We start from the raw sequence: 24,651 nt of genomic DNA on the forward strand, positions 1-24,651 counted from the left end.
AGAGCTGAGCCTTTTCAGCATCTAGAAGAGAACACAGAGAGTAGATCTCATCAATGCACACAAGTACCTGCAAGGTGGTGTCAAGAGAATGGGCCAGTCTCCTTTTGGTGGCATCCAGCAACAGGGCAAATGGCAATAGTCACAAACTGAAAAACAGGAAGTTCCATATAAATGTGAGGGAAAACTTCTTTCCTTTGAAGGAGAAAGAAGAGTGTAAAAGACTGCTCAGAGTTGTTGTGAAGCTTCTTTCTCTGGAGATACTTGAAACACACCTGAATATGATCCAGTGCAACCTGTTCTAGGTGAACCTGCTTTAGCAGAGGGGTTTGGCTACATGATCTCCAGAGCCCTCTTTCAACCCTAAATATTTCATGATTCTCTGAATATTAGAAGAAGTCACAATGGCAGGAAATCTTAGAGATTTCTTAGTTTCATACAATTGTTGAAGAAATTACTAGGCCAGGCTGAGTGCAACTGGAGTGCATTATATTTATGGCTCCAGACACTTTTCCTTATTGGGTTAGCAGTGTCAGTTTGAAGCAGTCACACCCTGAACTCTGCACTTTGCTCATCTTCCTAGCAGTGAGAAATGTTTACTCCACACCACCACCCCCTGTATTTGCTTATACTACCTTGCATATATATCTCCAGTAATCCTTTGAGAAAGAACCAAAGTGCTCTAATGTGCTTTTTCTGTCATGCTGATTTAAAGAGTGATCTTCAACAGACCCCAGGTGAGCATAACTCAAGGCCCTTCAAATCCTGTGGTACAAGGGAAAGCTCCAGGTGATGGATATCGCAGTGGAGAGGGTCTATGTGTCTTCTCATCTATTCATGTAAATTTTGTGTTGCTGCTCTATCAAATGTGCATCAATGGAGTTTAGTATGTTAACATGACAAAAACTATCCTGCAAACTGCAGGAGTCATGTCCTGGTGACACCAACTGCCCCAGCAGTTTTGTTCCTGGCTGCTGCTGAAATATATGCTTATCAAAGCTGACCAAGTTTCTCCCTCTGAGTGTCTCTGTGGTGCAACATCAGGATGACCAGGGCCTGCAAGGGCTTCCAGCCATCCCTGAGACCCCCAGTAATGCCTCACATGTGCAAGGAGCTCTTTCACACTCAGTCGACAGCTCTAGTGCACCAGACTTGTTGCATATGCTACATTTTTGTTAATTGTGTTAATTTTACAGATACTCTTAGTAGGAATACAAGGATCTATAGTCCTCTGAAGCTGTAAGTGACTCTGTCCTTTGTGGTGAAGCTTTCTTGACTTAATTTTAAAGACATAAAGGGCTGATGTCCATATCTGAATAAGGGTTCTCAGGATTTATTTATAGATAATGGAGAGGAATGGGCACTTCTGGAGTACAATTCATCTGACCAATTTTACACACTGCTGAAACTTATCCTGAGTGTTTCACATACGTGAACTAAAAGGAATGGGGTTTTAAATATTGAGATGGCCCCTGCCTCTTCCAGTGACAGCACACAGGGCATTGCAACAGCTATCTGGCTCATGGTTAATGACTTGTTGGATGGGATGCCAAGGAGAACATTTTCCATCCAATTATTTGTTTGTTAAGCTCAAAAAACCTCAGAGGCTGTTGTTTGGTTTCCACTTTTTTTCCTAGCAATCTTTTCTTTTAAACCTGTTTGGAGAATGGAAAGAATACACAAAGTAAGTGTACTGGTAGTAGCCGTTGGTAGTAGACTTGCAGCATGTTTTGCAAGTTAGTTTTTGAGTAAATGGAGACACATTAAAGTTAAGAGTTAATCTTCAAAAGGCACCGCTGGAACACTGAATTATGAATGTTCAACAACAGGTAGTTCAAGATGCAGTCAAAAATGGAGGCAATCTGACTTGGAAATAGCTTTTTAAAATGGGTTCAACCTCTATATGCTGCTTCTTTTTTTTTTTTTTTTTTTTTTTTTTTTTTTTTTTAATGTACAGAACAATACTTACCTCACGTGAAGTAAATTATATTCTTGCCAAAATACAATAGGTTTGTGGCAAAGAAGGGGATAAAATCATGGACTGAAAATTTTTGCTAAACAGTAGCTGCACTCCCCTTTTTTCTAACCTTAAGCTTTGACTTTAACTATTGTTATTTTGGAATTTACTGTAGTTTTTCTCTACCATTAGAGAGCAGAATATTTCAAAAATACCTTTTATTCAAATAAAATTGACTTTTAAAAGGAACTTAAAGGAATTTAAGCTTGCTCATATGGTTTGTTTCTTTTTGTTTCTGTCTTTCATTCTTGTTTCAACACATTTCTAGCCATGCTGATTTGAAAGCAGCAGATACAGGTCTCTTGACTTCTTTTAAGGTACTCATTTACCAACATATAAAAATACCACTTGGATAGGAGAATACCTAGCTCTGATTCAGCTTTTATAGCTTTTGTGTGTATCTCTTTGATTGGACTTTGTTGGCATAAGAAAGGATTCTGTATTAAATTTCATTGCCTACTCTGTTACTAACGTGACAGGAGACCTTGGGTAATTCCCATGAGTTCTCTTGCTAGTCTTTCTGTATCTTTTCTATCTTGTTTAGTAAGCCTGTAATTCTGCAGAAACACATAACCACAAGTAGTTTATTCATTGAGTAATTATATTTTTAAAATTGACAGTTTGGGCGGGTATTTTTGTAGGGCATAAATGGGTGCTTCATAAGGGTTTATGTGGAGTATAGAGCAGTAGGAGCCTAATCTTGGCAGGAGAACTTACACACTTTCATCATCCTGATATTAAACAATTTTCAATAGGCATAAATTGCTATAAACTGGACAGAATTACACTGATTTTCTATTACCTTATGTACCAAAGTGGACATCCTATTCTGCAGTAAGGCATGTCAGCATAAAGTTTTCATATTAGTTGCATTTATCCATATTTTCACTGCTGAAAATGATGCAAGCTCCTAAATATCCTTGCTGGGTTTTTTAAATTTCAGCATTCCCATTGCATTTCTTCATCTTCCATTTTTTCCTCTTCAAAATATGCTTTGTCCTGCCTCTATGGGAACACCTCATTTGCAGATGTACAGGTGTTACGTCACCTCTTATGTAGAATTATGCTGCTACTATCACTGAAGAACCTAAGCAAGAATGTTTTGTCGTGACTCAAAAGTGTATGTTTACTGTATATTGTGCAAAATATAATCCCCTTCCAGTATAAATTCTGTATCATTGTAAATTCTGACTCTCATTACAGATTTTTTTTAAGCCTGGTTCTAGTAATAAGCAAGTATGCAGTTACCCATGGCAGCATGGTTGTACTACAAAAAGAGATAAAGCTCCGTTGTCTTTGCTCAACTCTGAAGCCACTCTCTCTGTCGCCTTCATGGGGAATGGGACCTGAGAGATGACAAATGCTCACTTTGAGTAGTCTTTTCCAGTAGTAGATGTTGTCTTTTCTGCCATTTCTATTCCTTCTGCAGTCATATGAGAAACACAGGGAGCTCTCTGGGGTGTGTTCTGGTGTTACATCTTAGCTGTCTCTTGCTGTACCAAGTTCAAACTATGTGGTCTCAGCTCAGTCTAAGTCACAGACATCCTAAGGACTAGCTTCAAAATTAAGATTATGTACTCTACTGAGAAGTTCTGAGATTAATGTTTGAAAGTAACTGGGATTTTTTTTGTTACATTAGTTACATACTGACAATATATTGACTCTTCAACAAATAAAAATGACAAAACTAAGAAAGAAGAAGCTCTATGAAACTTTCTTGTGGTGTTCAAATGAAGTTCAATACAGAGAAAATAAAAAGCTATTTAAAAGATCATAACTTTAAAAACTCTAGTAAAATGACGTTAAATTACCCATTTTTGATATATACAAGCATTATTTTAAATATCAGTATATACAAGAACTCACTGATTGGTTCTAACTCTAAATTCCTGAATTTTATGTCTTCGTTCTTTTCCAGTATTATTATTTTGGAAGTTCTCTTACTTACCCTTCCATACATTTATGAAGTGAGGACTGATGCTAATAAAAGTCGCATATGATATGTGCAGATTAGAACTCAGTTATCTAAAGACCTCAATTTGAACATGAAATGCAGTGAGAGCAAATATGGGATATATTAGGGATTCTGAGACTTTGCAAAAAGTAAGAATATGGTATTGGGATTTTGTTAACAGATAGGCAAATCTTGCTATCACACAGTGGTGTCAGGATGATATTGTTGTGAACTGGGAACACAGTAGGATTTTCATCCAGGTTGTCAGAGGAGGGTGGGGGAAGGGTTGGTCCCTGTGGTATACATTCATTTATTGACTACAGTCACAGTTATTTGCTTCAGCCAGCATGATCTGAAATGCATGTACAAAAGCATATAGGTATTGAAATTTTCAACTCAAATCAGAATCCTAATTAACTGTAAATCGTAAAGCCAGTAGCCTGAGGTATATTAAAATGAGAACTTTGTACATGAAAGGCTGCACATGCCCCAAAATCTACGTATTTCCTACTTATAAACCACCAAATTCACTGCATCAGCTTCCATGACTGTAATTCTGTTCCTGAGGGATATACAAGTAGAGTTAACTGAAAACAAATATGAGTGTGCAACTCATAGAACAAGTCATTTTATGGAGACATTAAAAATCACTGACATAAGGAAAGACAACATAAAATATTTGTACTTAAGGTAAGAATAGGACATTAAAGCCAGAAGTTAACTTAGTCCATTGTACTTCATCAAATGCCTCTTTAATCTCTAAATGTGTGTGATTATAAAGACATTAATTTCAAGGGGAAAACCACATCAGTAAAGCACTGCTGAAACACCTGGCACAATTGAATTTCACGCAGCACCAAACGTGAAGGCAAAGAGATGAAGTTACGAAACACATTGAACAGAACTGACACAGAGGACACTGTTCTATCAGATACATAAAACGTTCTGGTTATAAAGACCCAGTCCTCCTTAGGGCAACAGGGGTTATGTTGCCTTTAATAGGAGCAGAATCAAGCTGTAAAGGGCTGTTTGGTTGCTCCTTTGCTGTTCAGGAGCAAACAAGAAAACAGAAGTTGCAGAGCCCTTGAGCCTGAGGACCCTCTGCTCTGTATCATTATTACCATTTCATGGGGCCAAGTTATCCTGTGATCCTGGTTTTATTAACAGCTGGATCCTTCCCCTTGGCACATGCTGAGGCCAGGGTTTGAATACAAGCTAAGGTGTTCCCTCAGCTACTCCTTCACTATACCCTTTCCTAAGGGGTGTAACTTCTTCAATAAATTGATCAGACTCAGCAAGCTCTATGTCTAGATTGTAAATTATATTGAACACAGACTATTTCCTAAAATAATTTTGACTATTGGCTAAAACACCTATGAAACACCAATTGTCCTTTTTGGCTTGGCATAATTGAAAGGATTTTGCTACTTTCTATGTTTTCCTCATGGAAGATAGATTTTAATAGTAAAGAAAGTTGACTGTGAAAATTGCAAAACATATAACCATAACAAGAAAAATTCCTACAAAATGAATTAAAGAGGTGACAGGAAGAATGTCAACAGTGGTTTAATGTTCAAACACCAACCTTCATTAATTCCCACACTAAACAATGTTTGTGCAATAAATAATGATTAAAAAGAGTCAGGAAAAAGTAGAACTAATGCAGATTAAGGGAGATATGAATGTTTGGGAGGATCTTGGGAGCACCTTGAGTTTAGATGCAGTAAGTATATTGCCAAAAACAATACTAATCATAGACCATCTCAAGCTGGAAAGACCCATTAGAATAATCAAGTTCCGTTCCTAAATACACAGCCATTCTGAATATTCACACTGAAGAATACTGTAGAACCCACTTTTGAAGTTGCAAAACTGCACCCAGTCTATAATGACTGTGAAGCTGGTGCTGCAATTTAAATCTGTTTCTCACTCTCAGAAAAGCTCACTGTCACCCATGAAAGGAGGAACAAATGCCACCTACATATACACTAACTGAGCGTGTTTATCTGAATCTGTCAACTACATCAGAAATCAAGTTGCTAAATGCTGTGTTCAAAAAATTTTTGTGGATTTGTGACATTCCTTGGAAGGCTTTAGGTCCATAAAGCAATGAATAAATTATAAGACATAATTACAGTATTTTCATCCCTGACAGATATAATTTTACTGCATAAACACTGGAAAGAAAGCTGCTGTTTTTCTCAGACCAACACTCCTAGATTTAAGAAAAAAAAAAAAAAAAAAAGGAGAAGGAACATGTCTTTGCTGAAAAATGACATATTTAGTAAATATTGTCCATGGTAATTGTTCCTGTGGGATCACAACAGAAACATGTTTCAGATACTGTAACTACTGTATATTCAGAATGTATGAGCACTGTATATTCAGAGTAGATGTTAATCTCTGTAACGTTTCTTATGAAGCTCCTTGTGGAGTCTCAAATGTAATTTTAATGGTATCCTGGAGAAAAAAAATAAAGAAGTTATAACACTCAAATTGGATTCAAGAGATAAGGTTAGTTACTGAGGGTACAATTTACATCAGCTGGATTTAGCTGTCTTAACATGCATGTATTTAATTTAGGCTCCCTTTGCAGTCCATCAAGGGAAGAATGTACCTCCAAAGGGAGAGCAATTCCACTATTCTGACCACAGTTGTAGGAGAGGATATAGCCCTGATGACCAGAGAGGAAAAACAGATAATAATAGCAACCTGAATTCCAGTCAGGAAACACAGGGAAAATGTTTTGGATCTAGACTGATGGTGCATATTCGCACATAAAAACAGATTTATAAAATGGTAAGTTTCCAAACATCTCTAGGGATTTCCCCCACATCTGCTGGAAATCACTAGGAGATGGCTCCACGTTGAATGTTTCAGTCTGAGGCTTTGAATCATCCCTGTATCTCTGTTCAGCGGATCCTGTAGCATATATGTAAATCTTCAAGCTTAAATCCCATTAACATCAAAGGGATGTAAGCATGCACTAAAATGTTTTGCTGAACTGGTACCCTTGGCCCCACTCCAGCAAAACATGTAAGCGTGTGCTTAACTTTAAGAATGTTAACCCTGTTAACTTCTATAGAGTTGATTTTCTACAGTTTCCTGAAGTAAAACACATATTTCAATGCTTTGCCAAGTCACTATCTTAATAAAGATGCAATGCCTGTATCTTATCAGCATTACAAGCCTCAGCTAAATTAGTCATACTTAAGCACAAAGGATAGAGCTGTGTATGCTGTGAGGAGAAGAAATCCATTAGGAATGCCTAACCAAATGGTAAATACTGAAAACTAAGTACATAAAAAAATGGATTCCAAAATAATATAAACCGAATTAAAGCCTTGGTTCATCCAGGATTCAAGCACTTGATGTGCTTTAAGCACATTGCAGTTCATGCCTACATTTAGGCATGTGCTTAAGCACCATGATGAACTGGTTCATCACTGTACACCTTCCCTTTTATATGCTAGCTACAGTAAATCCTCTGGCTTTTGTACATCACATTGCTTTGCCTAAGATATTAGACAAAATGCTCCACTGTGATGCTTATATGTGCACAATAAATCCAGACTTAAAAATCAATAGGAACATTTAAACCTGTAGAAGTGCCATTGGAAAAAGTCAAATGTTAAAAAAAAAATTAATCTTACACAACTATGAGTTTGCTGTAACAAAGAATTGTTCATGTTCATGTGTATTCATATACTTTCCACAGGAAAAAGCTTTGCTAAAATAAGTCGTACACAATTTTTTTAATGTCTATTTCTAGATTTTTCACATTTTCACATTGCTATGCAAATGAAGATTTATATGACTGTCTACAGTATGCCATACAAGCAAGTTACTTTTTCTTCATAGACTATGAATTTTATTGTAGTGTTGTTCACTTAAAAGATAGACAAATATAATATGTTCAGTACAATGACTAATGATGTGTATATTTACAAAATAGTCACAGGTCTATGTTTTGTTTATGCACAATAGCACCCTGTTTGTTAAATATATCATAGGTTATGTTACTGTACTGATGTATCATCCTCAGCTATTCATCTAAACTGCAAAGTACATGTATATTTAATAATCTTCAGAAAGTCTATAAGACTTATTTACATTTTCTATCCATCTTGCAGTGTTAAAGACCTTCTAATATTGGCCACTGATCCTATACCAGCACAATGCTTTAATATATGCAAAAAAGATTAAACAACAGTATGAGGTGAGTGAAATCAAAATGCCAATAAGGATGTTGTGCCCTTAAACTGATATTCTAAACCAAAGTTATTTTTCATCTTCAACAGTGCACTGAACTGAAGTCATCATATTTAAAATATTTGAAGAGGTGAATATCATATACTGATGTATAATGGCATTTCTTTCAGTAATCTGAACATCAAACCATAAGAACAAAGAAAAAACCATGAAAATGAACAAATTGATAATAATAGCAGTCCCTTATAAATAAATTTGGCATTTATTTGAAAAATTAGTTAATAGAAGCTTACAATATGTAATGTTATTTTCATCACTTGTAACATATGCTTAGAAACTGATAAATATTTATCTTCCTTTCATTATAATAATTCACAACTCAGAGGAAAACCAGCAATTTCTTCAGTTATATTTTTCCATCCATATGGCATGCTACAAGAAACATAATTTGTAAAAAATATATTTTATTATTAACAGTAATCTGATAAAAATAAAACTAAGGAAAAATATGAAAATAAATTTGTAAAAACATCTGAAAGAAAAAAGCACAGATATTATAATATCATCATTTAGAATCTATGAAATGAAATGTATTTTTAAAGACAAAGTTAATGCCTCCCTTTGAAATCCTCATGCTAAAATCAAAACCACAACTTTAATGGAAGACAGACATAGGTACTGTATGAAGAATTACAGCTTAGAAAATTAATAAAAATAGTATCTAAAACAGTATTAGTAAGATATGAAGCTCATTCATTAATGGTCTCTGTGATAATATATCACTGAAAATGTTGCATGAAGGACAGTCTTTGATAGGATTATGTACAGTATAATAGCAAGATATTGAAATTAAAATTCACTGAGAAGATACATCTTGTGAACTGAAGGGTAAGAAGATAATAATGGTAACATTAATAATAATAAATAACAAGTATAAAATGATTCACACAAATAGAATTTCCATCAGCTACCATTATTATAATTATGAGAATGATAAAGTAATAATCTACAGTAAATAGCTAATTTTTTTATTGATTCACTGTTTAATTTCTTTTTTTAAAGGGCTTTAGAATTGCTGTCAATAACAATAATGTGTACATGAAGAAAGGTTATATAGAGAATAAATGATAAAAACAGAATTGTGTAATCTGTTTCTAAAGAATATTTTGGAGATACTTATATTTGGTGGATTTTTTTTTTATTTTGGAAAAGAAAAATTCTTAAAATAATTTCCCCACCTATTTAATGAGTGCTGTCAGTTTTCTTCAGAAGATGATTGTTAGGGTTCCAGAAGCATATTGGGAAAATTTAGAAAGTTTAGTATCTGAAACTTTCGAGGCTTTTTAATTGTGCCTCTCTGTAAGATGCCATGAATGGCATCTATGAAGAAAAAACCAGGATGTCTGACTCTACAGCAGCCAACAGCAAAATTAGCACAAAAGGCAATAAAAAGGTCAAGGCAGACGCTGAATATGAGAAATTCTAAGGAACTAACTAATGCTGAGCAAATATATTCTAGAGTTTATCATACATGTACCAAACAAACCTTCTGCATGGCAGCAAGGTGTAGCTCAAATGTTAAGACAGACAAAAGAAAGACAGAACCTTATATGAGCAATTGAAGTGATGATCATACAATGCCATTGAATGTCCAATTTCAACTGCTTTTGAATTCATACAAGAATAGAGAATAGATTGTGCTATGCTCTAAAAAAAAAGCCGAATTATGTAGTCCCAAGAGTAGGACTAAATTTTAATTCATAAAGATTTTCCCTTTCGTTTTTTAATATATTCATTGTCATAGAAGTGTCTTTTGATAATTAATAATGTAGATGGCCTTTGATCAACCACATATGAGTATTTTTATAGTCTATATTCTTTCAAATTAAGAGGGATATTGGATAATATCAACCTTCATTTTACACCATGATTTTACTTTTGCTTTGCATGTTGCTGTTTGAGTTTTGCTGGCCACTGGCCAAGAAATCATTGCACATAGTTGAGTAAAGTTATGTTATAAGAGGGCTCTTCTTGTAAGCAGCATCTGCCTGAAACTAAATATATTCTAATACTGAACAATATTATTTTCACTATGTAATGCAGAACATATTTCAGATTTTTCCCTTTTCTTTAAAGAGAAGAAGTAATTGGGGGAAAAACAAAAAGAAAGAAATGCCAGGTTTCCAATGGAAAAAAGCAGAAACCCAGTGTGGGTCTCTCTCCTTCTGAGAGTTTAAATTCATGTCCTTCTCATAGTAGCACATGGCCAAAATGATATAAAGAGCAGACCAAACAATGACTGTTGCACTCCAGATGCTTGATGTCCAAATGAGCTATGTTATGCCTCTGTGGTGGTGGACTCAAAAATCAGAAGTCTGGCTAAAAATCTGGCCATCATATTGTCATTATGTAAGATAGGAAATGTATAAAAGGTTTCTACTTATGTGGGAGAAACTGGCAATAATTTGAAATGTTTGATACAGTCCTAAGTGGGGTAAAAGGACACCTCACCCTGAGGGCAGATGTCAATGCCATGATATACACGTGGCAAAAAGCACAATATTCTTATTGGCATGAATAAAAACAACACAAAATATGCAGCACTATTTATTTTTTTCTTTTTTTGAAGGAGAGTAGATATTCTCCCACTGTATCCATTCCCAGGAGGGGACAGTTGGCACATGATGCCAAGTCCTGGGAGAAGACAGAAGGGATTCTGTGTGCAGAGAGAGAGAAAAAAATCTGTGTTACACAGTTAAAATGGGAAATGGGTACCTGGAATAAAAGTTGTGTGTGTCTGTATATATAGTTACATCTGTATGTAAACAAGGACATATCAGAATGTCTATTTATATGTAACATATTAGTAATAAGAGAGTAACTCTGTGAAATTTACAAGTTATATAATTAAAAGCAATAAATAAAAGTTTGGTTTTGAAAAAATGAACCATAGAAATCCTGAAGTATTTTTAGAGAGGCGCAGGATCAGATTACTTAGGTGAATTACAAAAAACACCACAGTAGCATTGCATGGATAAAACATTGCAAAGAACAGAAAATTCTATGTATGACTCTCAGTGCCCTAACCAACTGCTGTTGAGACAGGAAATTCCCTTTGGGGATTAATGTTCATTCATCCTAATACTATTTGTTTGGAGCTTCTTGAAACTGTAATAACTGTAGTATTAACCTGTCCTGGAAAATGGATCACCAAAAACCTTGACTATATTTCTTAGCCATTATTAATAGAATTAATACTATTCATACAATTGTTTGGGTTGTAAGGGATCTTAAAGATCAGCTACTTCCAATCCCCTACCAAAGACAGGGATACCTTCCCCTGGATCAGGCTGCTGAGAGCCCCATCCTGGCCTTGAACACTGCCAGGAATGGGACAGCCACAGCTTCTCTGGGCAACCTGCTCCAGTGTGTCACCACCCTCACAGTGAGGAACATCTTCCCAATATCTAATCTACCCCTTAAAGCACTCCCCCTTGTCCTGTCATTACAAAAATAATGCCTTTGTAAAAACGTCCCTCTCCAGCTCTCTTGGAGACCCCTTTACGTGCTGGAATGCTGCTCTAAGGTCTCCATGGAGCCTTCTCTTCTCCTTAGCTGAACAACCCCAAATCTCTCAGCCTGTTTTTATAGGAGAGGTACTCCAGTCCTTTGAGCATCTTTGTAGCCATCCTTAGGACCCAGTGCAACACATTCATATATTAATATTTGCTTTGATTTCCCACAAACTTAAAAGAGAATAATTTGACTCCATCTCCTATTAGTTAGCTTCCTTCTAAAATTTTTATTATAATTTTTTCATCTGTTTTGAGGACATTTTCCTGAAGTAAGGAATGTGGGGCTATGACCTTTGTAAAAATCTCTGCCAGGTGACAGTGATTGTTCTGAAAATTATTGATTATTAAAGAATATAAGAATAATTGCTGCTTTCAAATATCCTGCAAATCATAAAAGCCTATATGAGGGCTTTCTCTAGGCAAGCTTCTGGAATGGTCCTCCAGAATATTATTTCCAAATGAAGAATTTTGATAATTTTTTTTCTTCCTGTACTGAATTCAGTTATCTTAAAAAGAACAAAGGTGGTGATTCTTTACTTGAGTGGATTTTACCTTATTTTCAGGTAGGGCATTCACTTATGAAGTGGGTAGGAGTCCAAGAACTGGGAGTCTACTGCACCCAACAGCTAATGGATGGGAAAAAATTAAGTGTGAATAAATATGCAAGATTATACACACTGTAAATGGGACATGCAATTTTAAAATAAAAACCCAAAATTCTTCTGTTAAAGCTATTGTTAATTAGATAATTTAAAACTATTAAACAATAACTACTGAATTAAATCTGTTCCCTTTTCCATGCTTTATTTCTGTTGATGATTTCTTGTAAAAGTACAATGATCTCAGTTATATGATTGCTCTACCCTTTAGTCTCAATGCATTGTGTAAAATATAATGCAGTACAGATGTCAACCTAAGAACTAAATAGCTTATATTTCTAAAGAACCATGAAAAAATATTAACACTATAGAAACAATAGTTCAGTAATTACTTTTTGCTGTGAAGTGAGGTTAGGCATTTATCCTTATAGATCCCTAATACACTTAAAGTCAGCACTGCCCCTGTGGTGATTTTACCTTTGTTGATAAATGTATTGTACAGGATACCTTGTATGACCACTACAGTATTTGAGGTCATGCTAGGCTGTTAGCACAAATGGTGTGAACAATAGTTTATATGCCACTTAACTCCTTAGAAGAAACAGTTAACCTTGCCAGAGAGGACAGATCAGTCATGTATAGTTATTAAAGTCTAGAAGGTTTTGTTATGCTCTCAAATACTTTTACAGAACTGCAATACTCTGGTATGAGCTTTACCAAATAGGGGAGAAACAAAGTCAAGAATCAGCTTTGCCACCTTTATTCAAAGTTTTCTAAAAAAGTATTTTACCAAAACTACTTTTGAGCACACACAAATTTTGATCTATTTAATCACTAGAATTTTTGAACACGGCTAACCAAGTAGCAGCATATTAAGTCACGCTCTTAAAACAAACTAAGTTTACAAAAATTTATTGTGAATTTGATGGCTTTGAAATGGACAGGCAACAAAAAACCTCATAGATGTTCTTGATTACAGTTTTCCAAATAATGATGAAACATCACAAATGACACAGATGAGCATCATAACTGAATTTTATTTAACAAGCAATTAACTATAAAAATAACTTCCAAGAAAATATCCTTTTCCAGAATTTCTCATGAATAGAAGTGACAGAGTGAACAAAGAATAGAACACAGTAGGAGATTACTGAGGACTTATCAGGTATTCTACATACATATGGCAATGACACTGCTCTTAACACAGATGACCCAGTTTCATGACATAATGTTCTCCTTCTACATTGTTTATTCCAGTGGATTGATTGTCAGATCCAAACAATTTTTGGCACTTTTATAAAATGCAAAGCTGAAGGCAGCCTCATCTGTTTCTGGTTCGGGCATAGAAGCCTGTCAGCCCCTGTACTTGCATGTGTGTTTGTATGCAAGCAAACATCATTAACCATCACTGAATCTTTGCATTTTAAGGGTTAATTCAGAATTAGTGCAGCTGTCTTAGTCTGGCCTGCATTTTCAATGCAGCACACATTAGTCACTTCCTCTCCTCCAGCTCTGGTTTAACATCCCTATATGCAAACGAACAGGTGCTCTGAAGGCAGGGTTTGAGGTTACAGAGGAGTGGTCTCCTCCCTCTGCCACCCAATGTGCCACATGCCTTGTGCCTCATCCATGCTGCACTGCCTCACCCCCTCTCCCCAGGGTGGACCTCTCTCTGATTCTGCCTGGATTGTTGATACCCAGCTCTGCAGCTGAGGTGGCAAAGACTCACTCAGCCTTGTGGAAGCTCTTTCCACTTATGTACCGTGCAAGCATGGGGACTCAGCATGACATCAGCTTTCAAGTCTCTGAGCAGGAAACTCTACCATGTTGCAGGGTAGATGGGAGGGAACACATTCCATAACAAGCATTTAGGGGAGGAAAAAACACTTCTAGGTGTGCCTTCAAATACCCATCTTCATGGATGTATTTAATAGTCTATGTACATACTTTCCTACCAAGAACTATTACCTCATTAATAAGAATACTTACTATGTCTTCAAGAGGACATGGAGAGCAGCAAGAAAAGGAAGAAATCAGAGTGCTACCACTGCCTTTTAAAATCTCCTAACTAGCAAAATTAAACCATGTCTCTTTATTTATTTATTGCACTTGTAAAAAGATTAATGGGGATGTGATTCCTTCAGGCTTTTACATATAACCCCATCACACAAAGAACAAAATTACACAGTGCAGCAAACGATCTAAATTAGCTACATTTATTTAAATAACTGCTGTGGAGGAAACAATAAATCAACAAGAATCCTCACAAAAATGTGTTTACAAAGTATCTTATAATTTGTTTTAGCTAGGACACAGACTTCTAGCTCTTAGCTAAGCTTACTTCTAACAGTCTATTATCATATCAACAGTTAATGAGTGTTTGCTATAGAAAAGCATTTCTTAGCAAAAAAAGGACTATGTGTAACTTCTGCCTTACTTTCCTTTAAGATATGGCTGACAACTCTACAAGAAATAGATTTTCCTAACAAACATTTTGTTAAAGGCTTCTAATAACTTGTGAGACAATCGAAATTAACTGACAGTGCTTTGTTAAATCAGAAAAAGTGATTACTTAAATGGTCATAATCATGCAATTATCTCATCTTCACCCTTTTTGAAGACTGTATCTATATCTCCTCCTATATCAGGAGTGAGTAGGGGGAGCTCTAATGCTGAACCTGTGATGTATTCATAAATCAGTACTTTCAGAGCCTGTCATGGGCTCCATAATGAGGGTCATTATTCAGGCAGAGTGTCAAAACTACTATCAAAGGACCTTCTCAGAATCACAATCATTCTGTTTCTTGTTAAATAAGCAATGTAGTACACAAAAATGGCAAACAAGAAGCAGGTCAATTTGATACAGTATGAGGGCACAGAGACCTCTAGAGTAATTTACCCTGTGGGAATTCTGATGGTTTGTGCGATAAATTATATACACCCTCAGAAATGATTAATGGTAATAAAATCCCAGGAATATTTTCAAGAAAAAAGTCCATATGTACATATGGAAACTTCAGTAACAAAGAAGACATTTTCTAAAGCGGAACACTTAAAGAAAATTACTATTAGAACTGCAAGTACTCTCAGGAAAGCTACTAAATCTTATTACAAAGTTGGCAGCATTCTGTGGAAATGCTTTATTTCCATTTGCTAAAAGAGTTTGTTTTTTTTTTTTTTAACCCCAGACCTAGAGTTTTTCTGAATTAAAAAGAAAGCAGATAAAGGAGGGGGGGCGGGGGGTGGGGGAGGGAAGGAATGACAAATTGTAAAAGATTTCCTAAGGCTATTTTTGACTTATTTTTATTATAACTAATATGAGATACAAAAGGAATTATTAATAGAATATCATCTGGACGTTTGACCACAATGGCAGTACATGCAAATTATTGGTAAGTGATTAAAGGCTGTATTCAAATCACATAGCATAGGTGCCTAAATTAGGCATTGGCATTACTTCCCTTCTTTCACTTTAGGGAACAAGAGTATAATAGCCCTACATGCGAAGTAGTCTGAATTGCTCATTCTCACTTGAACTAAAACATTACATTAGTAATAGGTAAATTAGGCACCAGTGAAGGCAGTCTAAATTCTGTCTCAAGATGACTTCTAGAGACAGTGGCCAATCATTTGGGGATTAATAGTCAACCTCTTCTGACACCAATAAAGTGTCTCAGATTAATCTTAAGCAAAATCTCTTTATTTTTCCTTGAATATTAGGGAACTGTGTTGAGTTTACGCATGATATATTTTCATAATATATACATCTATATATTATACATATGGATACACATATGTATGTATGTAATTTCACAGATATAATCATACACAGCGTAACTCTGAAACAGTAAAAAATTGTAGGGTAGAAATTTCACTATGGTCTCTCAATGTTGTTTATTTGACTGGTCGGAGTCTTCTCCTAAGACTTTGTCTAAGAAACAGTAAAGTAGGCCTGACCAGAATTTAGTGCGGTCCATGAAATTTTACAGTCACAGACTTCAGAGATGGATGTCAAGAGGTCCATATCTACCTGCAGATTCTGATACCATTTGAATTCTACTTGTAGCACAGACTTTCTCATGTGCTCACACACAGCTCTGCTGACTTCAATAGGGCTTTTCTAGAGTGAAGTTTCCAGAGAAATTCCACAATTGCCCCTAATACCAGAGTCTGAAACTTTCAAGTGCTTTTCAAGGTACCAAGAGGTTTTCAAACTATGGTTGCCCTATTACTATTTTCCAATTTTAATCTCTTTTGTTAAATATTTACAATGCAGTCTGCAGTCATGTAGATGTTTGTATCCACATGCACACTTATATGGCAAAACTTTATTATAAGACTGATAACATTTTTGTATCCCCTTCAAAGCAATAAATAAATAGTGGGTCAGATATAAGTCTGCTTCTCTGCTTCTTTTCTCATATTAACCTTATTAAACAGCAAGGTGAGAAGTAGATTAAAAAACAGTCCCCCTAAGTGCCTCATAAATCCCTCAGCTTCCCTTTCCCACACTGAGTTTTGTCTGACAACAAACCCTACCTTGTCTAGACTTATTTTTTAAGCAAATTTGTATCTGTGAAATAATCAAAAGCAAACCAATTATATTCAGGCATCTTTGTTACCCATCTGTTTGGATATAACTGTCTATTTAATAGTGTTTGCATATGAAGCAATGTTCTATTGTATGCATAGGTACTCAATTATTTAGATTACACGTTTGAATAAACTGTGCAGTTAAAGGAGTACCCTTGTAATGCAGGACAATTACATTTTTCTAGCACAGTTTACACCTTATTAAACTAATATCAATTTCGACAACACAGCTGGATATAGGATTCTACCCTTCACCTATCAAAGTTCTTTTCTTTAAGGGTAGGTTTTACCCCTACAATTATCCGTCTTTGTTAGTCATTTCAAATTATATCAAATTACATAAAAAGGATAAAGACTTCAAAAAAGAAAAAAAATCACACTGAAGACTATTTCCCTCTTTCTGTTTTTGTCTCCTTTCTCTCTCTTCCTCTCTTTCTTTCCCTGATGGTTCCAAAGAAGTCTGGACGTGCAGTTGTCTTATGGTCAATTCAGCAATGACTGGCTGCCAGCAGAACACAGTTTGGGGACAGGCAAACTATTGCTTGACCTGTGTTGGGAATACTGCACTGGAAGGAATGCTACAGAGGCCAGGCTGAGGTCTGGCCAAATCCACAACAAATCTCCAGAGGCAGATTTTTGCTTGCTCATTTTGACTTTCTGCCATCCAGTGTGAAAACAGAAATATTTTGAAATTAGACCCATATCTTGCCAATAGGACCCTCAGGAACTACGGAAAAACTATCTTTTATTCCATTAACATATATTCACTGAGACCTTCAAAATGTTCATGGCTACTTTGGAATTAGGAGTGCAGAGCACCCACTGAGATATCTGACATGAAGAAAGTGTTGAGCAAAGGGACCAAAACGTACAAAATTCCTCCCTCACTGGGGTGGTAGGAAAGAATGTGGTTAGGAAACCTGGCACCAAATGCCTGGCCCCCTGAGATGGCTTTGCAAATATGGAAAAGTCTTGTGAGGAAGTAACATCACAATTATTATGTGTCACTGTAGTATAGTTACTGATCCAATAATCTACCAGCTTTCAAAGGCTGAATAGCCTTTTTTTTTTTTCTCCTTTATCAAATCAGAAAGATCCACAAAATGATGTGGCAATAATATACAATATATAGAGTCTTAAATAGGACTATGAGATCACATATTCACGAAGTTTTGAAAATATTCAAAGTTTTAATGTTCTAAATTACTGACTGAAAAATCAGTAATCACAACTGGCCACGTATGGCTTATATACACTTTGATTTTCACTTAATAATGCTTTGAAATATGCCTTGGCAGGTGGTGCATTTTTTTTTTTAAAGCTATTGTTTCTTCTTTTTTGCCTTTTTTTCTTTCAATTTTCAGTGTATTGACTGTATATGATTTAAAACTCGAAGGCTTTCTTTCACAGGTACCTCTGAGTCGTTGGTCCTTTCTGATAGATTTCTGAACCAGATCTATACCTCGAACACTTTACAATCTCAGCTTCATCTCTCCTACAACTGAATAAAATAAAAATAAATATGTACACACTCTAATAAGTTAGGTGTGTCTCTTTGGTTAATATCCACGGTGCGCAATTTTCCCTTTTGACAGAGTTTTAGTTCAAAATTACCCTTGACTCATGCCAGCCATTCCACCATAACCCTTCAGACAGACACGTACTTTGCTCCCCCCAGGTCACTTGTAATTGGCCTCTTTTCCTTTGTGTTCAGTAACTTTCCAGTTTTCTGCAGGCCTGTTCACAACTGAATTGACACTGAAGAAAGAGCAGATAAAGGCAGGCCTGAAGTCTGTGCAGAGGGTCGGCAGGGACTTGGGTTTCTGAATACAAGTGGGTCAAAATATACATGCTCAGAAGCTGCTGAGAGACTTGATCCGGGGTATTATACTTCTCCCAAGGAGTTGCACTTTTTGAAATATATCAGAAACTCTATGACTGTGAGGAGAATCTGGAAACACTCTGTAAACCAGCTGTGATAAATTTTGCTTAGCTGATACTTCAGATATATATGGGCAAAGATCTGCAGACAGGAGTCCTGTTGTTTCTAAGACCTCTCCTGTGAGAGCTGTTGGCAGCACCCCCAGCCATCACAGAACGCTGCCGGCCTTTCTGCCAAAGAGCCTGTGCCACAGCTTGGAAATAGCTTCCAATCTCCAGACCTTCTGAGATGAAACTCCCCATCTGTGCTCCCCCCACCTTCCAGACACACACGCTGTGCCTTTTTTTTTTTTTTACATGCAATGGGAAGATATGGACTTCAGGGATCTATTAATGAATAACTTACACAATGTTTACATGAGGATTTTTAGGTAGTTTGCTTAGAAACGTTTTGAACTGGATGTATGAAATTGGTATTCACTATAATGAGGTTTTCTGAGTGATAAAGGACACTGCAAAATATTGGATTCTGCAGTCTGAAGGACAGGCCGAACAGCAACAATTAAACAAGGGTGCAGCAGACCTGGGCAGGCAAAATTATTAGGAAGAATTTGAAGTAGTACAGGAAGCTTGGAAAAAGTGGGATATGCTTTTATTCACTGTTAATTATGCCTTGGGTGTTGCTGGTTATTTCCTCTAAATTCATCATGAATGTGATTAAAAAGTCAATCAGCAAAGAAAGAAAAAAGTGCAGACCCAAATGCTACAATTATAATAAAGCAGAAAATACTCTCAAAGAAACATAATTTAATCTTATCTTTCCTTTTTGTTAGTGAACTTTCTGGTACAGTGATGGTGTCCTCTGTATTTTCTCTTACCTATGATCAACCTTATGATCCCCAGAAGGCATTAAATTTAAAAACAGCAAAAACATGAACTATCTTTTCCCTGTCTTTATTTTTTCTGAACTACAATATTTTTTCTACCTTGTCTTTTTTTGTTTATTTGTTTATTTTCTTTTTCACTTTCTAAAATTTTCATTCCATCCACCACAAGAAATGAGGTGAGCAAAGATGGGACAGCTGTGAGTGAGATTTTGGTAACCAGAAGGCATGAGCACTACCTGCTCAGGAGACCTGAATCTATTTCCAAATAAAAATGATAATGGTTGCAGAAAGCAACTTTTTTTATTTTCTTATCTTTTTTTAGGCACCTACACCGTGATATCAAAAAATAGATATAAAATCTCCCTCAAATATCCATCCTACCAAAAGTAGCCATAATGAGAAATGTCACTTCTCTTTTCTCTGGTTTGGTCTTGTAAAGGCAGCTTAGAAAACTCATGCACTTCAGAAACTGTGGGTAATCTTGTCAATTTTGGTAAACATGCTCTGCACACAGCTGAGTTTCTTACATGTCAGTGAACACAATGTTCTCAAACATTACCCTTCGTTTTGGTTGAAAAACAAAGAAATCACAACCTGTATTCTATAAAATACAGCATTGATTAATGAAAAAAAAAAAAAGAAGAGAAAAAAGAATATATGCAGAATAAAAACAGTGAATAGTCTAAATATACTGTGTATCCATATGTTTTTTGGGAGCAGGCTAGAGAAACTCTGTTAAAAATAGCTCAGAAAATTCCAGAAGTTTAAATTCTTAGTGACTGTGGTAGCAATTAAAAAATAAAAAATAAAAGTTTTTAGTGAAAATAAGATGCCTTACCAATTCTGAGTTCAGTTGGCTTTGAGTCCTGAGCCAATCTGAAGTCCAAGCAGAAATGCTATAAATTCAGACAAGAATTAGAAACAGCTCTTTGGACTCTGTAGAGAACTGAAATGAGACCAAGATGTGTATACCAAGATGTGTGTCTGCTCACCTGTGCCTCATTGGAAGTGATCTTAACATGTGCTGTTTAGCCAGGAGTTGAAAAGACTAGTCAACTATTTATTCAAAGGCTGGAATGCTATAAACTATAAATATCTCCAGACTTTTGTTTGCCAACAAGCCTCTGAAATGGTGCCATTCACTGCAGCCCTCAAAACTCCATTGTCACACACGTGTATGTTGGAGCATTGCTAGACAAATACAGAACCTGTCTGAAAGAGAACCACAGGGGGAAGTCCTCATATCTGTGTTTTAAAAAACATAGTATATTAATAATTTTATTTATTTATATGAAAGGCAACAATGTGAGGAAAGCCTGTGTAAGGAACTAGGTTTGCTACCTAGTTTTGCTTTGCTTATTTTTTTGAAAAACACATTTAAAGCTATAGAAAAATTGCCCAGTTAAATTTTGTTAACAAATGTCATGGTATTTTGCTTTGACACCATTACAAATACATTGAAAATACTGATCCCTAAAACAATAGATCTGGGATTTAGCTTTTATAATGTTCTGGAAAATGTCCTAAGAAGATGATACTTTGACTAATTTTTCAAAGAAATTTTGTGTATAGGAAAAAAAGGCCCCAACTGTTAGTGTCAAAAAAACTTCCTCAACATTCCCAGCAATTACAACACCAGAAAAGTGGAGCAAAAGTACTGAAGTGAATTGTTGTGTATCATAAATTGGAACAAATTTCTGTCACTACAGCAAAAGTTCTGTCAAGTTTAGATGTTTAATATGTGTTATTATATTGTTTATTAATATGTTATTATATTGCACTATAATAATTACTACTACTACTAATAATAATAATCCAACATAAAAATATGCCCAAATCCTAAAAATCTATAAACCAGAATTTTTTCACTTGCTTTGCTGTAGAGGGAAGGGAAGGGAAGGGAAGGGAAGGGAAGGGAAGGGAAGGGAAGGGAAGGGAAGGGAAGGGAAGGGAAGGGAAGGGAAGGGAAAGATTTCTTGAAGTACACTTCAAGCGTATCTGAGTGCTGACAATTTTCAGTTTACACTGAAGCAGTCTGTAATGTCCAATATCTGCTTCAAAACTCTTATTTTGCTTCTCTTTCTTTACTATAGGTGTATCTAATGTAGGCATTCTTGCTTATCTTCTCACAAAGTTCAATCACAAATGAAGGAAAGAGGTTATAGCCTGTGAAAGTTTCAAAGACTAAGGCATCATTGAAATTCAGACCATCTCATTTGTTTTGCAATGATCCAGCTCAGAAAAAAAGTTCCAAATCTAATGTCATCAGCCACCTGTATGTCAAAGGAGAACAAAAATCCCTCAAATCCCCATAAATAGCTTACCAAATGCTATTTTTAACATGAAGGTGAAGGGTACAGTCTGAAAGATTCTCTTCATCAGACACAAGGCTGCTAACAAAGCTGTCACCTGCACCCCTCCCACAGCCACCAGTGTCACCACTTGCAGCTCCAGTGCCAGCACATTCAGCGCCTCAATAGTCTCTGAAACTGCCCTCCCCATCATCAGCAGGGATGAATTTCTCACTATTACTGCTCCTGATACAAGCCTCTCCAGCAGCCCTTTTAAACACCTTTGAGCCTCTCCTTCTTTCTCTCTCTCACATTGAAGCATTTCAGCTGACAGTCTATTTTTTAAACACTCAAGTGCTGGTTTTTAAAGTATTTGATGTCTCTAGCATTTCAGCCCCTACCTTCACACCTTCTGCTCATAGGGCCAAGTGAAATATGAGGAATTTCTTTTGGTTTCAAAAAATATATCCTTTGTTTTCTTTTCACAAGAATTCACTTCATGCCCATGTTTAGCTGAAGCACAATGAAAGAAAAATAAATTTTGTACAATATTATCAGAAAATATTAACACAGCGAATACAATGAATTGCTAAAAGACAAAGGATTTATCAGTAAAATATCTTTAATTTGTGAAAACTGGAAATTTGCCAGAATGGCTTGCCTATTAATTTAACCATGGAAAATTGACCTTAAATTGCTGTTTGTGAGATTTCCACCACATCAGAGATGTTTTTTCTCTTATTAATCTCCATGTATTTTAAAAGTCAGAGAATCATCATAAAAAATAATTCTTATTTTTCAGCTCAAAAATATGTATACTGCCCTTCTTGCTGAATATTAAATCTGCTGTATAGTTTTTCTTGTGATCTGTAGGACTGTTGAATAACAGAGTGAATAAACAAGTCTGGAATTAAGTGGGAATAACTAAATATACATTCTGCTTCAGTAGCTGTTTACATAAAGTGGTCATTTCTGTCTTGTTTGTAAAAGCTGATCACAAACACAAAAACCTCACTTCATGCACATCTCTAGAATGAATTATGCATTTCCCTAATGGGCATACAAAGTAGGAAAACAAGGTGCCATCATTAATGGAACACAATAAGTTCAGGGAAATTCATCTGTCCTAATAAACTAAAAATCCTTGCAAACCCTGTATTAAATGTCAAAACCTACTACCCACTAAGGCAAATGTGTATCTGGATTTTGTTCTCTGTGCCCATCAGATTATATTTTGGTGTGAATAATAATATTTTTTAGCAATTAAAATATTTTCATTTGTTCAGCAGTTTGTTGGAGCTCATGCCACTCCATGCCACTTTGCAAGAAGACATGCTGTCTTTTAGAAGTTCTCTCTGGAGCTTAAAGATGATACTTAGATTTCCATGTAATTACTGGGAACCATCAGAGCTTCTGTTTCAGGCTCTGTCTAGATTCAGGAATCTATATTTATGATCTTTATTCAGATCACACTCAGAAGAATTTGAAGATGTGTTTTAAGTCTGTGAATAGGACTTTTAATTAGTTTTCAAGGAAAAAAAACCTAAAAGTCTCCAGAATACTTGGTGGTGTAGGATACCTTTTAAAGTCAGACAATTTTAAGCTATTTCAATCTGGGCCACCAGAATAATTAATAGTTTCCAAATGCCTTTAACACTGAATTGAGTAAGTCATTCAGTCTGATAATATATGACAAAGGTCAAAATTTTGACCTTGCCTATTTAGGTAGAAAGGATGCCCCAAGGGAAAGAAGAGGCAAAATATCATCTATCTTACTCCCTCCTTCAGTGGACTCAGCTATTCTCAGCAAAACCAAGAGCACAAGTTAATATTTCTGCAAGAGCAGACCATGGTCATATTATATCATTATATATTTAATAATAATAACAATAATATAATTATTAATAATAATTATGATAATGGTGATTGTGTTTATTATATAATAATTATATATTATTATATATTATATGCTCATATTATATAATCATATGATTCTAGCCTCTTAGAAATATAGGGGCTTTTTAACTATGCCTTGAACTCTTTTATTTATTTATTTGTTTAATACAATGTACAGTCATTTGAGTTTGTCCATCTTCTTTTTAGGACTTAGCCACACTTTTCATTTGGAGTGTTCTGATTAAAACCGACGACTGTAATGATTTATATGTAATGGTAAAAATTTCACAATAAGAAAGCACCAAGTTTGAAACCTGGAGCCCCATTTAAGTGCAACACAGACAGAATGATCCCATGACTGGATGAGCATAGGAAAAAGGAACAAGAAAGAGAGTAGGGGCTGCTGAGGTAGAGAAAACAGTAAATTCCTGAGATACGCTTATTGGACAGTTCAAAGTAACACTGGATATACCAACCTAAATTCATGTACAATTTTTTACAAGCCACAATTAATGTTACCACTTTATAGAAGTAAATGTAAAGCTTTCTTGCCTAAATCCTGACCTTCTGAAATATTTATAGTCAGCATAGTCAGCAAATGCAGCCTCAGAACACCTCTACAGCTAGGAAAATGGTCCTCACCATTCCTCACCATCTGCCATAATTCAAGATGACCTGTTGCTCCTGTAAAAAGTAATGTGCAAAACAACACTGGTTTGTAAGGTTCTGCTCTCTTGACACACTATGGC

General features: G+C 35.7%; 1 long non-coding RNA gene across 2 annotated transcripts in view; it reads right to left on the reverse strand.

Moving 5' to 3' along the window:
• Positions 1–24,651, reverse strand: part of LOC110478548 (uncharacterized) — an 82,811-nt gene that overhangs the window by 53,859 nt on the left and 4,301 nt on the right. Inside the window, exons 2-3 of one of the 2 annotated variants that reach the window (XR_002466773.2) lie at positions 12,308–12,381; positions 68–146 (exon numbers count right to left, since the gene is read on the reverse strand). This is a non-coding gene — a long non-coding RNA (uncharacterized LOC110478548). The remainder of the gene's footprint in view (positions 1–67; positions 147–12,307; positions 12,382–24,651) is intronic. The other variant, XR_013339942.1, reaches the window with a different exon arrangement.

Source organism: Lonchura striata, chromosome 5 (genome assembly GCF_046129695.1).
Source record: "Lonchura striata isolate bLonStr1 chromosome 5, bLonStr1.mat, whole genome shotgun sequence".
Classification (NCBI taxonomy): Eukaryota; Metazoa; Chordata; class Aves; order Passeriformes; family Estrildidae; genus Lonchura; species Lonchura striata.